Below are 10,561 nucleotides of genomic sequence, written 5' to 3' on the forward strand. Positions count from 1 at the left end.
ATGTGACGCTGAGGTGGGAGGATCTCTTGAACTCATGAGTGTAAGGCTTCAGTGAGCTATGGTCACATCTGTGTACTTCAGCTAGGGCAAGACAGTGAGACCCCCTCTGTGGAAAAAAACAAAACTGTAATCCTTTATTCCTATCTGTAAATTCCTTTCATCTGTCCTTCTTTCCTTCCTTTATTTTTAGCATTAACATCACTTATTTGATCTGATATTGCTCTTGTTAGGCAAAGGAAGAAATAAGTAAAACATGAAGAGACTGCTGCTTCTAGAAACAAAAAAGATGAAGAAATCTCCTTCTACGAAACCACAGAAATGTTGGATAGACTGTAACAAAATTGTTTTAACGGCATTGCTGAGTTTCAAGAAAAGGAAATTCCCAGACCCCCAAGCAACAAGGAAGCCAAAAAGCAGAAGTGAGAAAATGCTGAACTATGGCTGCCCTGAGGGGCATATGCCAGTCTCCTTAACTAGGAGGCATAGTTTTAAGGACTATGTAGGGAAAACATACAAGCTTTGGAGCATTTCCAGGTATAGAGGAGGCACTGAGAATTCCAAATGTACAGCTGTGACCCTTGAAATGTATACTCTCAAAAGACTCTCTTCGAAAATAACCTGCCGGTCTGAGAAAGGAAATGGCAAAGAAAATGTGGCTGCCTGGACTCTAATTAGGGGGAAAAAATGCCTCTTCCATTTTGCACAAAATAATTCCTGAACATTCACTGTCTTCAAATGGGTTTAGAGTTTGAATTTCTCATGTCAATGTCCAGGAAAGCCTAAGCTGAGAAATGAATTTAAGTGGTCCCAGTTTAGAAGTGCTGGAAGAAGCAGATGCAAATGCTGCTGGAGGCCCGTGCACTCGATTTCACTTGTACTAGGTATCCACAGTAAAGATGGGCCCCAAATATGAAATTAAAAAGTACAAAGTAAAGCTAGTCACCACATGTAAGATCCAGCAGAAACAGCCAACCAACCAACCAAAATTATCCTCTTAGAATCCCCCAATAGTAGATTTATTTGTGTGAAGTACAAAATATGTGTCCTAATAATCAAAGAAATTGAAATTAAATGCAGGAGAAAAGGGCAAGTTATAATTTTTTAAAAAATAAATCATCCCAAGCTACACGGGATGGCATGGTGCATGCATGTCATCCCAGCTACTCGGGAGGCGGAGGTGGGAGGATGGATTGAGTTCGAGAAGTTGGAGTTACACCTGGGCAAAATAGCAAGATCCTGTCTCTAGGTAAATAAATGAACAATGCATTTAAAACATTATTCCAAAACACCAGAGTTTTAAAAACAAGCTAAAATGAAAGGTCTGTCAGACCTGTAACCTAAATTAGTATTCCATATATATTTCTAAAATATCAATGAGAAGAGAATAAAATAGCAAAACATACCGACAGGAATGTCACTAAGCCTCAAGTGGCCAATATGCTTAGGAAAAGGTATTCATCCTCATTAGCCATCGGGGTAATCAAGTTAAAATCACCACATTTTAGACCAATGATGTTGGCTATAAAGAAAAAGTGATTTTTTTTTTTTTTTTTTTTTTTTACAAGAAGGCAGAACAGCAGGCACTTATTCTGGCATTATTGGGAAAGTTGCAGATGTGTTTGTTCTGTGACCTAGCTCTCCAGATATACACACATGGAAGATGTGTACAGAAATGTTCACAGAAGTCATAACATGTAATTTAAAAAAAATTGGAAATCATATAAATGTTGACGGAATTGAAAAATGTTTCAATATTGATATAGTAATGCACTAGACACCAGGAAAGACGAATGACCTACTGCTCAATCTCAAAAACAAAAATGTTGAGTAAAAGTAGCAAGTTCAAAATAAATGCATACACTATTTCTTTTATGTAAAATACAAAAATGTGAATTAAAATATTAATCAGAGATAAATCCACATATATTAAAACAAGGCAAGCAAGAGAATGATGTACACAAAATTCATAGCAGAGTTACCTCTGTAGTGGAGAAAAGAGAATGAGGGCTAGGAAGGGACAGTCATAAGGCTTCAAAATATTGTTAATTTTCTGTTAAGATACCTGGACGTGAACATGGATTTTTTTGTTCATGTATTTCTCTTTGAAGCATACATTCATTATATATATTCCTTTATATAAAAGGTAGTATACAGGCTGGGCGCGGTGACTCATGCCTGTAATCCAAGCACTTTGGGAGGCCGAGGCAGGCGGATCACTTGAGGTCGGGAGTTCAAGACCAGACCGACCAACATGGTGAAACCCCATCTCTACTAAAAATACAAAAAACTAGCCAGGCATGGTGGTGGGCCCCTATAATCCCACCTACTCAGGAGGCTAAGGCAGGAGAATCCCTTGAACCCAGGAGGCGGACGTTGCAGAGAGCTGAGATCACGCCACTGCGCTCCAGCCTGGGCAACAAGAGCAAAACTCTGTTTCAAAATAAAAGATAGTATATAAAAATAAAAAGTAATACCATATAAAAGTAAAAAGCCATTGAAAACGTAGTAAAAATACCAAGCTGAATTGAAAAAATCACATGGAATTTCTAAAATATAAAAATAAAGTAACTATAATTAAAACAGTTTTAGTTATTTTAGCCACTTGTGTCAGGAATCTGAAAAAACAATACTTTAGTTTTATCAAGTAATAAAGCCCCAGACGCCATAAAAAAGGATGAGTTTGTGTCCTTTGTAGGGACATGGATGCAGCTGGAAACCATCATTCTCAGCAAACTATCACAAGAACAGAAAACCAAACACCGCATGTTCTCACTCATAGGTGGGAATTGAACAATGAGATCACTTGGACTCGGGAAAGGGAACATCACACATGGGGAGGGGGGAGGGATTGCACTGGGGAGTTATACCTGATATAAATGATGAATTGATGGGTGCTGACGAGTTGATGGGTGCAGCACACCAACATGGCATAAGTATACATATGTAACAAACCTGCACGTTATGCACATGTACCCTAGAACTTTAATAAAAAAATAAATAAATAAAAAAGGGCTGAGAGGAACGCAGGAATCAATTGACAGTTTTATTATGTTCAAATTTACATTATCATGAATTTCATGTACATTAGGATGTAGAACTAAATATATTTGGTTAATAAAAATGTGCACATATTAGGATAAAAAAATAAAATAAAGCCCCAGATATTTAAGTTCCTTTGCCTAATCATAGAATAAAATTATTTCCATAAATTTATCTATCTTGATGAGTTAGGAAATTCTAAGTCAGCTTTTTTTTTTTTTTAATTTTTAGACTATTTCATAGATGGTAAGTTATCTTTTTTTCATTTTAGGCTATTTCATAGATGATAGTGGCACTTTTATTCTAACTGACTTTAGATATTGGCTAAGGCAACATTTTGAGACAATTTTACAAAGTCAAATTCTTTTTCTAATTGAAAAATCATAGTTGTATACATTTCTGGGGTACAATGTGATGATGTGTATAATATGCTATCATTAAATCAAGCGAATTAACGTATCCAACATATCCATCAACTCACCTATTTATTTTTATGGTGAGACATTTGAAATTTACTCTTATTTTGAAATATGCAATACACTATTATTGACTACAATCACCCTGGTGTGCAGTGAATCTCAAAATTGATTCCAAAATCTATTCCTCCTGTCTGTTGGAAATTTTGTCCCCTTTGATCAGCAACTCTTCACGTTCACTTTCCCAACTCCCCCAGCCTCTGGTAAGTATTGTTCTACTCTGTGCTTCTGCATCAAATTTTCATTATAATAGTTCATAAGCAAAGAAACTTTTTATTGTAATACTTAAGGGAAGTTGTGCTATAATAGTTCATAAGCAAAGAAACTTTTTACTGTAATACTTAAGGGAAGTTGTGCTAGAGTGGACTAAAACTTCCATGTGCTTGCAACCTTAGATAAGTGATTTGATAGTCGTGCTGGTCTCTTATCTCTTCTCTATGCTTCCTTGCATGTGAAGTCCAATCATTCAGTGCCTGCCCTTATGTGCTTCCATGGAGATGGGGAAGCCTGCAGGATGGATCTGAGCGAGACACATGGTTATGGATATTTGTGATTCAGATTTCACAGTCTCCCTCACAGTCTTCACATTCAAATGAAAATGCACATTCAAAGGAGCTATTTTATTGCATACAGTCTGCAGTGTCAATGGAAATGTGATAGAAGAATGAAGTCTAACAGCAAGCGTATTATAGTTTATGGGATTATGAGTTGATTTTCATCATATGAATAGAATAGAGAGATATAAACAGATTTCCATTATGCTTTGCTAGAAATTTTGTGTTAAATTTTTCCCTGTGAAGACATAGGTACACATAGCTACTTATGTATTTAAAGCTTCCAATAAGTAGAGGAAACAGCAATTTTATTTAAAATTAATTTAGAAAAATTATGTGAAAAATAGTTTTATAATTGCATATAGTCATATAAATGTGGAATAGAATTTGCATTAGATTTATTTATAATATTTGCTTATATGGAAGTGATTTTGCATATAAGTTCTAAAATAATTACAGATATACAATCCTCACAATGAGGTCTTTCATGTGTCCCCAACCCAGTTAAGGAGATTTAACAATGCAATTATCCTTAGATTCTTTATGAAAATCAACAATCCTCACTTATATTAGTCCCAAGAATGTAAGCTGATATTTTCTACTGCTATATTTAAAATACAAATAAAAATAGCATTAAACTATTTTAGAAAGCTATTAATAATAGGCCTTGGATTAGCTTTCTTGAGATCAAACGTAAAGCTGTTAGATGGTTTCCTGGCATACATTTCAAACAGAAATAAATAGTCTGTATAGCTTGAGAAATTTAGGAAGGGAAACCCAGAACATGAGAGGCATTGGGAGATGATGTTTATTAGCTGAGTGACTATTTCTTATGATTATTGAAACTAGTTGTGTCCATGTTACTCTTTGTTTCAAGGTGATTGCAATTGAGATGACTGGATGGATTTTACCCAATATGACTGTGGTTTTAAAATGACTTCAGTCTTTCTCACATCTTCTTACAAACAAGGTGAGGGCATATATGTTTTTGCAAAACTTCGTGCATAAGGGAAAATAGCAAACAGCACAGCTTAAGGGAGACACGCAGGATATGTAATGGACAAAGGACACTCTAAAAGGAAAAACTGTTCTCCTACTCACATCACTTCTGACACCAAATAGAGCAATTTTCCAGCAATTAAAGTGTGGGACACCAACTGGTGTCCAGTGTTAGCAGGGAACTGCCCTACTGCCAGGTGAAGGGCTCAGTCCCACAAGACTGCCTACACTTGAGACATCAGTTGTGAGTCTGGAGTGCTCATAGTAGCTACACTTCCATTTATCTTGGCTGTAAATGTGAGATTCCCACAATCCCTCCCCAGTTTTGAGAGTTTGCTCAAAGGGATCAGAGAACTCAGGGAAAAACTGTACTTAGGTTAAACAGTTTAGTATAAAGGATTAAAAACCTGATGAAGAGGCACAAAAAAAAAACAAAGTATGGTGAAAGGGTGCAGAGCTTCCGTACCCTTTCTGGGCATGCCACCTTCCTGGAACGCCCTTCCCATAGCACCCTGAAGCACAAGCAACCGGACCTGTTGGTGACAATGACGGTGAGTTTGTCCTCTCCCATTTGAAGTGTGCCATAGCCCATTAGGGTCATTGTTTTCTCAGATCCTGGGGCATATTTCCATTCCCAGAGCCTGGCAAGGCCCTACAGTACCAAAGCAGGGAGAAAATAAAGCACTTTTCTATATACCTTGCCTGAAAATTCTTCCTTAGAGAATTCCAATGAAGAAAGGAAGGAAATCCTCCTCCTACTGTGTGGCAAGTGCTTTCTGGCTCCGATCTTTTCATCAGACACCTCCCCGTGGCCATTTCTTTAGATTCAGAAAGTACAGATTGAAATAATGCCAAACAGGCACAGAAGTAGCTAGGGCTTGCTTCACCCTAAAATGTGAATGTGGTCATTGAAGGAAGCAAAAACTGGAAGAACCAAGAGTGCTAGGCTCCCTGAAGAATGCTGCCTTTCATGTACTTTCTCTGGCAAGGGAAGAATGGCTGACTTCAGCTTATTCACAAAAAATTCCACTTAGCTTGGTTGTCTAACCAGGGAGCAGGAAAAAGATTTCTCTCGAATCCAGCAAAACCCAGATACATGATTGGTTTAGAGCCATTCCTGATAAATGATTGACGGAAACTGGCTATTTGGTCATCCACATGGACGGGCTGCTTTCTAGGTTAACGTTTGAAAAGAGGATTCTAACAGTCACAGGAGGGTTGTAAGAAGGAGGGAAGCTAAATAGAATCTGCCAAAACTATTTATGGATGAACAATATTCTTGGTGTCAACTGAATCATGAGGTTCATAAATTTGGAAAGGAGAGCTTTGTCATAAAAGGTCATAGCCTGTATGGTGACCATCTTGCAGGCTAGGATGTATAGCCTCTGGTCAGAAGCTGACAGCAAGCACTTCCAGGGGGAGGTAAAGGGTACAGGAATTTATGATGAATGGGTTGGTTAAATCTACGTATTCAACAGGTTATAGGAGGATCTATGAACATTCATGGAGGGGAGGCTCGTGCATGTGTAATGGAGTAGGCTAACATATACAACATGCATCTCGTGTTCACTTTGGGGTGGAGACTTAACATTTAAGTGCGTTATAGTTAGGCCCTATGCATCAAAAGGTGAAGCAGGAACACAAAGGTCCTCTGTGCGCAGCCTCCGTGTTCTGGCCAGAACTGCTCCATGGTTAGTGGTCTTTTATCAGGATGGAATGCTGGTCAATGGCTGTGTAAAAACCTCCAAAAGGAGAGGCAGCATCAGGCAGTTGGTTGATGTCAGCAGTGGAGTGTGTCTTTCAAAAGGACTAGTTTCTGTTGGACCCTTAGGGAAGAAAGCCTGTTGACAGCAAGGGAGAGATGTGTCTGACCTATTCCATCATTGCCTGGATGTTTCTGAGGTTTCTCTGGGGTCCTATTGGCCAAGAGAGATTCTGTTCAGTCCATTGAGGATTTTATTTTTCTCTCTCAACTGGCCACAACTTTCCCTACTCAAGGTGAGAACACACAGATATAGCAACTACAAAAGATTCCACACATAAAGAGGACACTGAGCACAGGATAGTATAGCAAAAGAGTGTTTTATGAAGACAATTTGTTGAAGAATGTATATAAAGTGAAGGAGCATCAGCGATTTCTGTTTAACACTTTTTTTTTTTTTTTTTGAAAAATCAAAGCATTACATTCAAATATGAGCAAATACTATAGGACAGAAAAACTTAAGGAATGGAACACAACCATGTTCCTCCATTCCTGTCCCCATCCCACTTCACAGAGGCAAATTCTAATACCCTTTCTGTCCTTTTGTATTTCTGTGTTTCTGACTTCAATTTAGACACTTACATATTTATTCTTATTTATAAAGAGGATTTAGTCCCTCCTTATTACTTGCCTCCCAACGTTTGAAATATGATATAGTTTGGATCTGTGTCCCTGCCCACATCTCATACTGAATTGTCGTCCCCACTGTTGGAAGTGGGGCCTAGTAGGAGGTGACTGAACCATAGGGGTGGCTTCTCCTGGTTTAACACCATCCCCCTGGTGCTATGTTGGCGATAGTTCTCCTGAGATCTGGTTGTTTAAAAGTGTACAGGACCTCCCCCCTCCTTCTCTCTTCCTTCCGCTCTGCCTCCCCTTTCACCTTCCACCATGGTTGCAGGTTTCTTTCTTTCTTTTTCTTTTCTTTTTTTTTGAGACGAAGTCTTGCTCCGTGGCCCAGGCTGGGGTGCAGTGGTGTGATCTCGGCTCACTGCACTTTCCACTTCCCAGGTCGAGAAATTCTCATGTCTCCGCCTCCCTAGTGGCTGGGATTACAGATGTGCACCACCACATCTGGCTAATTTTTGTATTTTTTTTTTTTTTTTTTTTTTTTTTTAGTAGAGATGGGGTTTCGCCACATAGGTTTCTTGAGGCCTCCCCAGAAGCCCAGCAGATACTTTCTGGATAGCCTACAAAATCATGTACAAATTAAACTTCTTTTCTTTATAAATTAGCCAGTCTTAGGTGTTTCTTGATAGCAATGTAAGAACAGACTAATACAATATATTATCACTAAGATATGAAAACATGAGCTTCTTTTGCCATACACGTTTAACAGTATCTCTTGATGATCGTATTAGTGCCCTTGCCTTTTCCTTTTTCATTTTCTTTAACGTCTTGTTTTCTGTTACTTTTATGCTATCAGGATTATTTAATGTACATTTTCCCTTGCCACACAGTATACATTTTGCATTCTCTCTGCATGTTTTTGTGTATACATTTATGTAAATATGTGTACATAGTCTCTAAATCAATAATTTACATTATCAAAAATATGTTAATATTATTTCATATCAGGACAAGAAGTATACTAAGATTTTCTTTATGGTCTAATATTGTGTCATCTTTTAATTTAATTTTTTTGAGACAGAGTTTCACTCTTGTTGCTCAGGCTGGAGTTCAATGGCATGGTCTTGGCTCACTGCAACCTCTGCCTCCTGGGTTCAAGTGATTCTCCTGCCTCAACCTCCCAAGTAGCTGGGATTACAGGCACCTGCCACCATGCCCGGCTAATTTTTGTATATTTAGTAGAAATGGGGTTTCACCATGTTGGCCAGGGTGGTCTCGAACTCCTGACCTCAGGTCATCCGCCCACCTCAGCCTCCCAAAGTCCTGGGATTACAGGTGTGAACCACCAATGCCCGGCCTGTGTCGTCTTTTATACATCAGTGCTTTAAGTCACATCACAATTTTGTTTGCTTTGTATGTGGACTAAAATATCCTTGTACCATTTTTCCCCCTTAAACTTTCTAATTGCAATTAAAGAAAATATGCAGAAACACTAAATTCAGATAGTGAATTTTCTGCTATAAAGAGAATAAAGCATGGTTAGAAGAAAATCAGTGACTGTTGGAGGGGCTCCTTTAGATTGAGCCATCAAGGAAGGTGTCATTATAAAGCTGGCATACTGGTTGAGACATGACAGATCACAAGAAGAAGGCACCCATGGCAAGATCTGGTGTGTTAAAGAAAAACTATCCATGACACTTGTTTGTAAGGCAGACTTGACTCAAGGGGTGTCCATGGTGATAGGTAGAGGGAACATTTCAACAGTGTCTTGAAGCGAGGGGAGAGAGACTGGATTCGACTGGAGATCTAACAAGAAACAAATGAGGGTTTGAACCAAGGAGCAGGGTGGGGTCAGTTGCATGGAAAATTCCTAAGAAGAAACATCGAAGATAAGGGGTTTTCTGGCTAAAGAGACCAGACATGACAGGCATACTGCTGAAAAGCAGGCCAGGGCAATGAGCGATCGAGGGTGGTCAGATATAAAAATACGGAGTTTTCACTTGGAAGGATTCTTTTTCAAAACCAAATTCTACAAGATCAAGGAGAAATTGAGAGGGAAGCATGAAGGTCGGGCCTACTCAGAAAGGACTTGGGGGGATTTCTAAAGTACTGGTCAAGGGAGAGTTTTTGTCAGGGGGAAGAATCCTCCAAGTTGAGGAGCAGTAATATAGAGGTCCAGTGTGGGAGGTAAAAGAAAACAAAAATGAAATGCCATATGTTTTGGCTTGGGTAATTGGGCCAGGACATTTATAGATATGAGTATGAGAAAGACTTGGGAAAAGTAGATTGGGGTGTGTTTGGGAGAATATTGAGAAACCTGAAAATTGAAATAAATGTGGATACAATGTAGGCAATCAGCTTTGTAAGTCTGTGTTTCAGAGGAGGGGGTCAAAAGTACAAACGAACAGTTGAGAGTCATCAGTGTGTAGATGTTACTTGGTGCCGTGGACTGGATGTGATAATTTTGGGGAAAGGTATAGAAAAATAAGAGATAGGTGTCTAGTACCAAGCCCAGGCAGCTCCAGTATTTGGAGATCTAGCAGAGAAAAATGACTCTGCCAATAATATCACCAAGAAGCAGTGAGAATTTTTGAGGATTTTAAAAGTCCTGCTTAGTTGATAAGTATCTTACCCAATATCTTTCTTTTTAATATCAGTTTATTTATGTTGGTCTTCTCTTTCCTCACGCTGATTGCGCACGTGTCCAGCAGTTTTGGTTGTGTTCTCGTATTTAAGACAGAAGAACCAGATAGTGGGTGAAGGTTTCCTCTAATTCTCTAAAAGCAGGTCTGTTGTATACTTGGGGCAAGATGGGGCACATAAAGCTGTGAAATAATAACATATTCTTAGAAGTATACTAAGATTTTCTTTATGGTCTAATATTGTGTCATCTTTTAATTTTTTTGAGACAGAGTTTCACTCTTGTTGCTCAGGCTGGAGTCAATGGCATGGTCTTGGCTCACTGCAACCTCTGCCTCCTGGGTTCAAGTGATTCTCCTGCTTCAACCTCCCAAGTAGCTGGGATTACAGGCACCTGCCACCATGCCTGGCTAATTTTTGTATATTTAGTAGAAATGGGGTTTCACCATGAATTATTCACCAGAATAATTCTCTTTTATTCCAGTTATGCTTCTCTGTTTATTAGACTGTTTCAATATTTAGGT

Source organism: Rhinopithecus roxellana, chromosome 2 (assembly GCF_007565055.1).
Source record: "Rhinopithecus roxellana isolate Shanxi Qingling chromosome 2, ASM756505v1, whole genome shotgun sequence".
Taxonomy (NCBI): domain Eukaryota; kingdom Metazoa; phylum Chordata; class Mammalia; order Primates; family Cercopithecidae; genus Rhinopithecus; species Rhinopithecus roxellana.